Raw genomic sequence first — 12398 nt, 5'->3', positions numbered from 1 at the left:
CAATTTTTAACATTGGCCAAAGATGATGGCAAAAACTAGATATTACTAGACTATTAGATATTTTTTCAAAAGTGGACAACAATTTTTATTTAAGTTAGAGGATATCAAACGAGTTGAATTTTTGTAGAAATGTTCTTTATCGTTAGTAGATCATATGTACAAAAGATTAGATTTTAAATCATTTTATAGATGAAGTTATGGGTGTTTTAGATTTGGTACTTATTTAAGGTCCTTTTAAGAGCTGGGCTGTGCCAATGAGATTACATTGGTGTTATCCTTTTCCAGGCATCTGGCGAGCCAAGATTGAGAGATAATAGTCCATACAGTAGATACAAGATTAGTTGCATAAGCGGCAAGAAGATGTGCAGAGCAGTTAGCGCTTCGTTTAACATATACAAAATAGTTGATAGAGTTAGATCCTTTAGTTCTTTAGTCGTGCCCCCGAGAATAGCTTCAGATTCAATCGCTAAGCTTCGTTGTTTCTTCTCCAAAAAAGTGACCACGACTTGTACATCTATCTCTATAATTAGATTTGATGATTGATGATTGATGCTGCTTGCACCAAAAGATTGCCTTGAGTAATCCCTTATATTCTCTTGATTTAGCATTTGATGCCTGGCCTTTATCAGTTCCTACAACAATGAATTTCCCATTAGTCTCTTAATAAGAACCCATAATCAAGTAAGTTTCAGTGCCAGCCCTGACCTTTTAGTGGCCCAAAGCGTCACAATAGAATGTGCCCATATATGCGGTAATACTAAACACATATATTTCTCAAACAATGAAATGGATAAGGCAATAGACCAATAGTCCAAGAAAGAGCCGAGTGACTTTGTTCTTTGAAGAGAAGTTTTTATTTTTTTAGATGAAAGTTTGGGTTGCTCTTTTATTTTTATTTTTAATATAAAAATGAGGTCAACTAGATTTGCTTTTTGTTTGTCTGTAACTAGTAGGGTAAGGATTGTAAAACAAGTCTGTGTGATGCCACATTTAGTTTATAGAAGTTAGCTGGTGGGTTTATCCAAGATGATTTCCCTACAGTTCTTTGTTGCTTTCTCTTTAGTTCCAGCAAATGATTAGTAGCTTGTCAAAATGGTCTTGCAATATTTTTTGAATCTCGATCAGAGAAGGTTTCAAATTGTTAAACGATATATTGCATCTTTCCAGTCATTCAGGTGTGTTTGGATGGCATTACTAAGCAATCTAGTTGGAAATGAAAAACGAAAGAATCCGCATTCCTAGGCACCTTAGTTTTCTCGACCTATTTGGTAATGACGACTAATAAGAGCATCTTTAGCAGAGCAACAAAAAAAACACCAAAATTTTGAACAAAAAAAAAACACCAAACCAAAAAAACACCAAGCAACTTTAGGAGCAACATAAAAAAAACACCAAGCAACTACGCGGTTTTGCCAAAACCACGCCACTAAAGCCCAACTGACAGGCCCAAGCCTGGTGTTCAAAACACCGCGTGCTACTTCTATATAAACAACTCCAAAGCCGCGCGGTTCAGTCACTTTCACCTCTTCTCACAATTATAAAACCCTCTCCTTAGTTAAAAAAAACCAAAAACCTACCTAAACTCTTAAAATTTGATATGGATCCTTTTGAACCTTTCGACGGTGATGATTGGCAGTACACATACGACATTGGCGATGAGGGAGAAGAACCTGAGGAAGTAGAATATGGTGGGGGAGAAGATAATGGGGGAGAAGAACCCGAGGATGTCGCTACCGATGATAGACATCCCTATGTAATTGGAGTATCGGATGAATAACCCGATTGGCAATTTGCACTTTGAGAAGCACTTGAAATGGAAGTTGTGTCTTCTACACGTGATACAAAACAAACGGTCGAGTCGTAAAGCGCATGGCTAATACTCGTGGAATTAATTAATTAGTTTTGATTAAATATTTTGAATATTAATTAGTTGAGTTGGACCAATTAATTATTTATCTTATCATGCATTATTATTTTTTTTATAATATCGGCATGTTATTGACTCACCGAGCTAGATCGGCTTTACTTGGTGTTAGAGAGTGGTGGAAGGTTATTAGGAGTTTTGATGAGTTTGTACATATTAGAGATAGTATTTTGTATACACCTTTGAGTATTTTGATTGATAACTGGATTATGAGAAGGAATGCCGATTGGCGTGGTCAAAGATAGCTTTAGTAGAAAGATGGTGGAGTAGAACTCATACATTTCATTTTCCTTGTCATTAAATAGAGTTAGGGTTCACACCACTAGACTTCACTATGATTTTAATCGGGTTGAGTATCGGTATAGGCCAACCGATACCTTTTCATACAAATTATGAGAATATGGATAGTATGCTTATGAGTTTTCCTCGTTTGGAAGTCGCGGATGCTTATGAGTCTTTTTAATAACTATTAAGCTATCTCATATTAAGATCAATCTTGATATATGGAACCCTCTTGCATCCCGATACATGAGCCGAATTAGCTTTGAACTGCAAGCTCTACCCAGGGACTAGTGAATAATAGTATCGAGTTAACAAGATGTTAGGGCTTTTTAATGTTTTTATTGGGCATGTTTTTATTGGGCATGTTTTGTTTCCCAATGGCCATTCTACTGGCATTTTGCTTCGATATTATGCTTATGTATCGATTTGCATACTATGAGAGATTATGACACAGGTAGCTCAAGATATATGCCACATTGATATCGGCGTTAGATAAAGCTTCACGGACATTCGAAGTAGAAGTCCTCGACAAATGCGGGATTCACGGGACTTTTAGAGATTTGGTTTTATGAGTACTTTCGATGTCTTTGTCCTAACATAGACATGATTCTTCGATACTCTTCCCCTAGATTTGCTAGTTGGTCGGGGCCTCCTTACTTGACTCGACGCAGAATAGGCGGACTAGGAATAATATCCGTATGGCTCGTGCTTTCCAATTGATATTAGATCATTGTCATCTATTGAGTGGAGACCTTGGCGTTTGTCTACTTGCGCTTTGACGATCGGTTATGCAAAGATGCTTGTGTGTTGTCACGTCCACGAGTTTTTTTTGATGCGTGGTATCGAGTTTGATACTTGTGGCGGGCGGATGTTGGAGGCAGATGACTGGACGTTATGGAGTTCCATGTGCTCCCATGCCAGATGTTAGTGATGCAAGTCGTGGGGTAGAATTCAAGTTCATGAAGTTCATGCCAGTGGTGGTCCTTGGCGGATCGTCTTCTTTTGTTGTTGAAGCGGCATGGCGGTCGGTTATTATAGATGGTGGAACCGTGTCTCCATGGGTCCGTTGTTGCCTCCTGTTGGTCGGGCTAGCAACTTCGAGTTTGTGGGCCTGGAAGGGATGAGGCGTGAGCTACGTATTCCTCATCCGTCCGGCTGTTTAAACCCCAATCTCGAATGCATATCATCCATCCGACTCACGTAATGCGCAAGTCGCCAGTTATCCTCAGATGTTTGCCGTGTGTGGACTTGATGGGGAGCCTACTTATATTTCCATTCCCGAGGTGCCTCATGCTTGTTTCTCCGAAAGTTGAGCCGCGATATTGATCGGTAGATACCATGGTGAGTTTAATCGTTTATTTATCTTCTTCATTATATATATAATATGTACTCACAATTTGTATTTTCTTGGATTTTTAGGTCGAGGTTCTAGAAAGATATGAGAACCGTGTTCTTATGTTTGATGGGATGAGGATCGCCTCTATCATTATAGCCAAGAAAGAGAGGAGGCATATTCTCGGACATATCGGCAATCCCAATCATGTATGTGAGACTTCGAAAAGCGTATGAGGATATCGCAGCAAGTGTACACGCAACAACATCGGGAATATGAGGAACTTCAGTCAAGTAGTTAACCTCCGGTGTAGGCGAGAGATCATAATTCTCGGATTAGGAACTTAGAGGAGCAGAATTTTAACGCCCAAATAGAGAGAGGAGAGGGATCGAGTGGTAAGGGGCGTAAGAAGAGAGCTAAATAAATTTGATGTAATATGATAGATTTTGGATTATTTTGGATATTATATGATTATATCATAATCATAGATTTTGACCGCATAATCATAATCATATGTTTTAATTTCTTTAATTTTTTTCGATTTTGAATTACAATTCTTAATTTCTTCAATTGCACAAATTGTTAATTTCTTAACTTCTATGCACAACTCATAATTTTTCAAGTTCTATGCACCACAGTTCTAATTTTCAGAAAAAACGCACGCGGTTTTGGCAAAACCGCACCCATTGAAGCCCAAGCTCACGCGATTTTGCCAAAACCGCGCCATAGAAGCCCATTTAGCAGCCCAAGCCCACACGGTGTTGGAAAAACCGCGCGGTTTTGACAAAACCGCGTGAGTGATTTTATACAGATACAGCACCAAACCTGGAACCAAATATTGGTCGATTTGGTGTTTGGTTTGGTGTTTTCATCAACATGTAGTTCTCCTGAAGTTGAAAAAACACCAAATTCTTGATGCTAGGTTGATATCATTGCTAAAGATGCTCTAAGAGAAATAAGTGTATACCTAGTAACTTAGGAAGGACACGGTGCCAGGAAATTAGTGAATGCCATCAGAAATCAAGCCAAATTATGGCAACCAACATATTGGAAATGAAAATCAGCCCATTTCCAAGGATTTCCGCAAATGGGTGGCTGCCAAGAGTCCAACACCAAATCATTCAGTTCATTGTCCTTTTATAGGGCTGTGCTCAGCACATGCCCACTGTTTGGTAGCATTTTCATTTTCCTTTTGATCGGCAGAAATAGATTCATTGATAAAGGTTACAAAATTATCACAAAGGTTCTAGCATCAAGGTTGGCTCCTCTGGCTTCACGAACGATCTCCAAAGAGCAGTATGGCAATTGGACTTGCATCAGAAATGATACACGAGCTCAAAGTCAAAAGGCATGGAGGTAACATAGCGATCAAGCTGGACATCTCTCAAGCTTTTAACACCTTGGACTGGAAATTCTATGGGCAGCCTTGGAAAAATTTGAATTCTCCCCTATCTATATCTTTTTTATTTATTTATGAATTCTGCGGTTCATTAAAATCCTACGTCTAGAGGGGGATGAACCCTTACAAGAAAACCAATTACAAAAACATAAAGAAAACATACCAAGACCAAAATCTAATCTCTGTTGCCATCAACATTCCAAGCAACAACACTGTGGGAACCTGACCACAAGCTAAGCAAGTGATCTACAAAGTTCTTCAAACACCAGAAACCAAATTTCAGTGTTAAAGATAGGCAGCTGGTATGGTAATAGAATGAACTATTGTACCGGCTAAGTACCAAGGTACAATGCTGCAACCCCAAGAACTCCAGACCAAAGTTAAAAAGCTTCCAGGAGTTAGTAGCCGAAATAGAATGACGAGATCTTCCACACCCCACCAAATAGGCACTGCCATGGAAAACAACTGATGCAAGACCAGAAAGAACCTAACTGATGAATGTGAGTCTAATGCTTGGAAGAGGCTTGAAAAATCCAATGATAAAGGCACTCCATTGAACGTCCCAGTGTCCCATCCTTGCAAGATCAACAAACAAGACAAAAACACAAACAAACATAACATACTGAGCTACAATTACAGCGCCACTCTCACTTTCAAATCATCACAAAAATAAGAACACCACTATTTGTAGCCAGTCTTTATTGAAAGCCAACACAAAAACATCACACCAATGATCATCACAACCAGGAGGGGTCTAGAAATGTAGGATTTGAGGAGCAAAGACCAATGGATGCTCCCAATCTTGTATTTATTCCTCAAAGGAAACACACCAGCCATAGCAAATCCGGCAAACTGAACATCGGTAGTTTCCCTCCTTGACATCACCACAAAAACAGATATAACACCCTTGATGATTAAGACAACCATTTTCTCTTGCTTATCTTTTTCCTGTTTCTTCTTTCTTTCTTTTTCTTTCTTTTTCTCTTCCACATTCTTTTCCTTCTTTTTCTTATTCTTCTTCCTCCACCAAAGTGGCATTATCCACCACTTTACCAAGCACTTCCCAACATCTTTATCAGAGAAAAACCTTGACTTTTCATTCCAATAACCAGATTTTGGATTACTACAGATAACCTTAAAAGACTTGCCTCTTGTTGATTCAAAATCTTGTTCTAAAAACAGGACAAAAGAATGCTACTTTATATGAAATGGAGTTACTCCATACCCATTCATCTGGGAAGTTTGAGAGGATTATTTTATATCTTGACGCACCTCCTCCGCATAATACTTGGCTAAGACGTCATCATAGGATTTCACAGTAAAGTTCATCTTCCTTGACCCAATCAAACCTCTACTATTCGCTATTGGAAAAATGGTTTAATCATATAGTTCCTTATGTGGGAGAAACTACATGATTAAACCATTTTTTGAACATCCACCTCACCAATCCTCTCCCAATATAGAGAACCTGAAAAATCTTCAAATGCGTCAAGCTCCCATATATTTAACTGCCTTCTGAAGATACACTTCATATCACCTCCTCATTCCTCCTACGATGCTTTGAATGAAGCCAGAAAAGTATATCATTATAATATTTTAACTCGGTCTCTTTGTATGTAGCTAATTTTTAACATTTTCAATGATCCTTATAACTTAAGTAGTTTTTCATTGGCATTCTTTCATTTTCCTATTATATCAGGCTGATCACTAATTTCTTCTAACCTTAGGAAAGTCTAATAATCATTGCTGACTTGGCGCCACAAAGTTCCTCTATTGCATGTTTTGGTTGTTGAACTCTCATATAATAAGATTGTTTCAATTCACACGTCTGCTCATAATCCAAAAATCTCACTTCGGACTTCCAAAAGTGCACGGCAGAATACTTGCTGTGACCCCTTCTAAAAAGAGACAAAATAGAAAACGCAAAAGACAAAACTCGGGCAAAACTCAATGAGAACTGAGAAGATATATATTGCTTATATTATTTGTTAGTTGCTACATTGTCGTTTCCTCTTACCCAATCGAAATATCTAATTTTCAAGACATCCAAAGCAACGTTGAAATTACTTCAATGGGTTGACACTACATAATATGTCTGGGCATGACTGCATCTATTCTAAATAGAACTAGCAGAGTGAGAGCAAAGAAAAATCTGGAAACCAATCAATTGAATACATTCTTATAACAAAACACTTACCTACCCGGGGTAATAGTCTTGTGAATCGTCTCAGGAGTATCCCTGGGTATCTACTGTAAGGGCATTACCAATGCAGAGTTTCAAAACCCAGGGCCATGTCATCTTTTTGGAGTGCCACGTCAGTTTTTTGGAGGGTAATTCAAGGAGTAGTGCTACACGGACCTACTATTTCGACTCACTATTTGGATAACGTTGGTTTGCATTGCAATACATACGAACACGTATCTATATGTAAATCAATGATTACCATAGGTTGGTTAAGTAGGTCTGTGTATCATTACAGAGAAGAAAGAGTAGAGAAACTCTATATTGGTGGTTGTTCCAGCGGAGAAGATAAGTGCTCCTCTAAACCACGTGAAATAAGACCAAAAGAAAATAAATTGAAGTCACGTGCGGAGTTAAGTGAGGTCGTGTGCTTTGGGCTTTGGCTTTCGGGTCCTTTAAAACCATCCATAGAAATGAAGTCAGTTATCTAGGATTATAAATTTGGGGGCCCATTTAAGGGCTGCGTTGGAGGCTGTTTATTGGATTGGTCCTCCAAATTTGAAGGTAAAGACCCGGATACAGTCCCCGTTGGTGATGCCCTAAGGCTACACCTTTGTCACGTACAAGTCTACAACCTTTGAAGCTGAGGAAACTCAACCACACTTCAGAGTTCCTGCAGTGTAGCCTACTATGGTTAGTATACTACATAGGAAGTAAATAGCTTAAAGGTTCAAAGTCTAAGTTGCTTGGACAACAAGTTACTCAGACATTTCGTATTTTAGACTGTCTAATTACTTCACTGTAGCTAGTGAAATCTGTGAACCGAAATACCAATGCACGACTTATACAAAGTTACATTGGAAAAGGTAGTATCAGAAGTTCAGAACAAGTCTTAGTAAATTGGATGTTTTGAATAAACAAGTAGCGGGCAGCGTGCACACACACACCATACACTTCCTTTTTACATGACCTACATGTAAAAAGACCAGTAACACATAGTTATCTTATGAATTATGAATTTATGATATTTACCAGTATTTATTTTTCGAGAATATATGCTATTTACCAGTAAAACTAGTGTAGTGTGTGTTGGGGAGGAGGTAAGATGAGGATGCTTTCTCAGTATTAGGGGGAAAAGAGTCAATGAGTCACAAAAGAAAAAAATAATAATCAGGCCACTTAGATCAGAGATGCATTCATGCTGGAAACGGAATCAGAAAAAACTAATTATATCAAACTAAATAGGATAACCTAACATTTCCTGCCAGCACAATGTCATGCCCCTACAAATCTTTTCTCCATCAACTTGTGCGAGAAATCCCATCTCCCATCTACGGTTCAAATGTTTTCCTGAATTTAAACTCTGGAGTTCTATTTATGAGAGAATTATGTGGCTCCAATAATACATGCAATACCTATAACTCAAAGATTAATAATTTCGTGAATGTGATAATTAATTGAGAATGCAAACTGATGAACCATTATTCTGTCCTCTGATTAACACCTAATGTTTTCTAAGTTTTTTTTTTACTAGAAGGTAATTGTGTATATTAGCAAAAAAAAAATAGGATTTATGGGCAGCTGCTGCTATCTCATGTATGGTGCATATTTCTTCAGTCATTATATATTGAACATAAGCAAAAGCGTCGGCAGTGGACAAGGGTAGGCGACCCAACGTACCTTATGGCAGGCTGGCTGGATTGGGATTGAACAACCATTAGCGTCTATGTTCCCTTATCAGTTGCTCTTGCTTGAGCTTGAGCAGCTCCTTACGCATCAAGTCAGTTGATCCCGTTTGTTACCACCTAGTACAGATGAGAAATATTCTAATCCCCCTAATTAGATTCACTCGCAGTATATGAAGACTTGCAAGCTAAGGAATCTCACATCAAAGCAAAAGTGAGAAAAGCCATCATGGAAGCACATTCTCAATCCGGAGGGTCTATGTATAACACAACACAAGAACTTGAAACTCTCCATGCATTGAGACTACAGAACAAACTCAGAAGAGCTCCAAGAGAAGGAAGTAGGTGGAAGTAAGAAAAAAATAAGCTCCTCTTATGATTGTTGATAGACGAGACGATCCGACAACTCCACAAGACATGATTCAAAAACACAAGCTGATGAACAACCAGGACGAAGAACCTAAGGCATCACATTGTAATAGATGGGTCGATTTAGCAGTACTCAAGACAGAAGTTGCAAGGTAGAAACAGGCCAGATTTAAGCATAGCTCCTAGTAATCCATCATTTTCTCGTCACAGATAAAATTGTATTCCTACATATAGACCTATATTAAGCAACAAAGTAATACGGCAACCAGCTATTGAGTATGAGAGATACCACCAATTACTTAGTTTCCACAAGATCACAATACTGCTCTATACATGAAAACTTCATGAATTCCATTATAGGGTCGATGTCTAGAATATCTGTCTGCTAAAAAAGCAATTTCACGATAATACTGCCGCTATCAAACAATTTGTTGCAAAAAAGGAAAAAAAAATAATACATATATCATCTTCAAAAAGACAAACACAAAGAACCAATATCTTTAACAAATCATGTGTAGAGCAGAAAAACTCAGTAGCCGTGGAAATTTAAGGTAACAGATTAATTCAAAATACCTTATAAGTGATACCGCAGGTAAATTATCTATCAGCACAGCTTCTCAGCACATAGTTCACAAACCATATGCCCGAGGGGGAGAGGTGCCGCTAATGCTACTTCCAGAGTATTTCTGAATTCTTGGCTATTAAAAAAAAATGTACAAAAAGATGAGTTCCAATTCATGGTTTTGATTGTCTAACAAGAACTGACACCATACACTCTTTAAGATTAATGTTCGAATTAGACATAAGGAAAAGAAATATACCGCGGACCAGAAGATTCTCCACACTCCCATTTTGCGTCGGTTCGTTATGGGGTTTTACAAAACCCTCCATAAAACTTCTTCTAAAAAAAACAAAGTGAAAAACAAATAGGGAATCTCAAATTTTGGCAATTTTGGGACGCTACATTTGGGATATATCGATATACCTTGTCCCTTAGCCAAATTGGTATGCTGTTGCATATATCACTACTACACCTTACATTAGTTACAAGTTGGGGTAAAATATTTCAGGTATTCTTGCAATTGAGACACCACTTGTTCTCCAGTGGTTAAGAGAACAACATAACAATTACAAGAGCACCCACGTAGAGTAGAGCACATTACACAGACTATTTGGAAGAGACATCCAGCAGCATAAGCTGGGAATGAAAACATATTTAATACGAGAAAAATAAATTTAAGTTACTACGTTTGATGTAGCTTCCCCTTTCTTTCTTTTTTTTCTTTTTGGTGAAAGGGTAATTGATTAAGAGAAAAACTAGTGTGGGTCAGGAGATAGAAAAAACTAGTGAATTTGTTTGAACTCATACACACAAGTTGAAGATGTATTGCATCATTTGCATGGCAAGGTACTGGATCTATGTCCTCTTAGACCTGCGCACACTAGATGCTCTCATTGATTAATAGCAAATGAAAAGAATGTTACAGGGAGTGAGTTAAGACAGTGGATGACTTGCAGTAATATGTTACTGACTTGTCATTACATTACAAAACCATAATAGGAACTGTGTTGGTTCTCGAGATTAAGTATGAAACTCGGTTTTGAGTCCCACCACATTTGTGTCCCTTTAGCCATATTTGCTCCATGTCGTGCACACCTATCTGGCTATCTGCCCCTAAGTTGGTCTCCCTCCAGGCTGCAGTGATGTTAATCCATTCTGCCTTCTCTTTTAGTGATGACCATGCAGGGCCGGTTCTACCCTATAGCAAAATAAGCAACCGCTTAGGGCCCGATGTCAAAAGGGCCCAATATATCCTAACCATAGTTCGATTTCGGAATTTTCTGAATTCCGATAAATCTAAAAACCGAAATCCAGTAAATTTCGACCCTATTATATTCGGAATTTCGAATTTTTTCAGAATTTCGATTATTTCGACACTATATTTAGAATTCCGTTTTTTTAAACCGAAATTCGAAATGAATTCGAGTTCCGCTCGAATCACTTAACTATGATTCTAACCCACCTACAGTTCTAAGTCTATTATTGTTTTATTGTGAAAAAAAAGCTCACTATTTGTTTTTCATTTATTTTAATCCGTTAGATAAACGATTTTACATTGAAAAATTGGAAATTAGAAAATTGCATTAAACCTCTTCGTTTTCCTAGCGTTTTTGCCTTCTCCAATAAATAAACAGGCACGCCTCCCTAACTAATTAAACTTCTTCAACACCCTATAACAATTTATCAAATTGAAGCCAATACTTCAATATTATTTATATCATTATTTTGTCTTATTTGGTTTTTTTATATTGTTTAATTTGGTGTAGAATTCTCTCTCTCTCTCTCTCTCTCTCTCTTGTGTAATTTTTTATTAAATAAATATATTGAAATTTCAAGTTTGTGACATTGTTGTTTGGCCATGATCTTCTACAATGTTACAGGTGTAGGACATTTTTTTATTCTTCCACTATTCCTCATGTATTTATGGTGTTTTGTCTTAGATCTCTCAGATGTGAGGATCTCCCTAACAACACTCCTATGTTTCTACTTCATTTTGTATTTACGTTCTTTTTATCAATAAAATTCAATTAAAAAAAAAGTTTGTGGAGAGACCATTCAAGAAAGAATAAAGAAAATGTTAAGATCAATTGTGACAATAATTGTTATCTTTTAAATTTCTTTGTTATAAAAAAAAAAAAATGTTTGAGGGGGAGATTATTCAAGAAAGAAAAAATAAAATGTTAGGATCAATTTTTACAATAATTGTTATCTTCTAAATTTTTTGTTATAAAAAAAAAAAATGTGGGGGAGACTATTCAAGAAGGAAAAAAGAAAATGTTATGATCAATTTTTACTATAATTGTTATCTTCTAAATTTTTTGTTATAAAAAAAAATGTTTGTGGGGGAGACTATTCAAAAAGAATAAAGAAAAATGTTAGGATCAATTTTGACAATAATTGTTATCTTTTAAATTTCTTGTTATAAAAAAAAAAAATGTTTGTAGGGAGACTATTTAAGAAAGAAAAAAAAAAAATGTTAGGATCAATTTTTACAATAATTGTTATCTTCTAAATTTTTTGTTATAAAAAAAAATGTTTGTGGGGGAGACTATTCAAGAAAGAGAAAAAAATGTTATGATCAATTTTTACAATAATTGTTATATTTTAAATTTTTTTGTTAAATAAACTAAGCATTTGCATTCATATGAAATAACGTAAACAA

General features: G+C 36.8%; 1 long non-coding RNA gene across 7 annotated transcripts; it reads right to left on the bottom strand.

Moving 5' to 3' along the window:
- Positions 1 to 328: 328 nt before the first annotated feature.
- Positions 329 to 10794, bottom strand: LOC147510951 (uncharacterized). 7 transcript variants are annotated; one of them, XR_015219119.1, is made up of 4 exons: positions 9996 to 10715; positions 9748 to 9872; positions 8801 to 8946; positions 329 to 632 (listed from the first exon to the last, which is right to left on the bottom strand). It is a non-coding gene; the product is annotated as an uncharacterized LOC147510951 (long non-coding RNA). The 7 variants fall into 7 exon arrangements; XR_015219118.1 differs by having other exon boundaries at positions 8801 to 8925; positions 9996 to 10703; XR_015219120.1 differs by lacking the exon at positions 329 to 632 and adding an exon at positions 5890 to 7793 and having other exon boundaries at positions 8801 to 8925; positions 9996 to 10705.
- Positions 10795 to 12398: the final 1604 nt, after the last annotated feature.

This window comes from Coptis chinensis, chromosome 3, assembly GCF_015680905.1.
Source record: "Coptis chinensis isolate HL-2020 chromosome 3, ASM1568090v1, whole genome shotgun sequence".
Lineage (NCBI taxonomy): Eukaryota > Viridiplantae > Streptophyta > Magnoliopsida > Ranunculales > Ranunculaceae > Coptis > Coptis chinensis.
The sequence above is the reverse complement of the archived record's forward strand: the minus strand, read 5'-3'. Positions and strand labels throughout refer to the sequence as shown.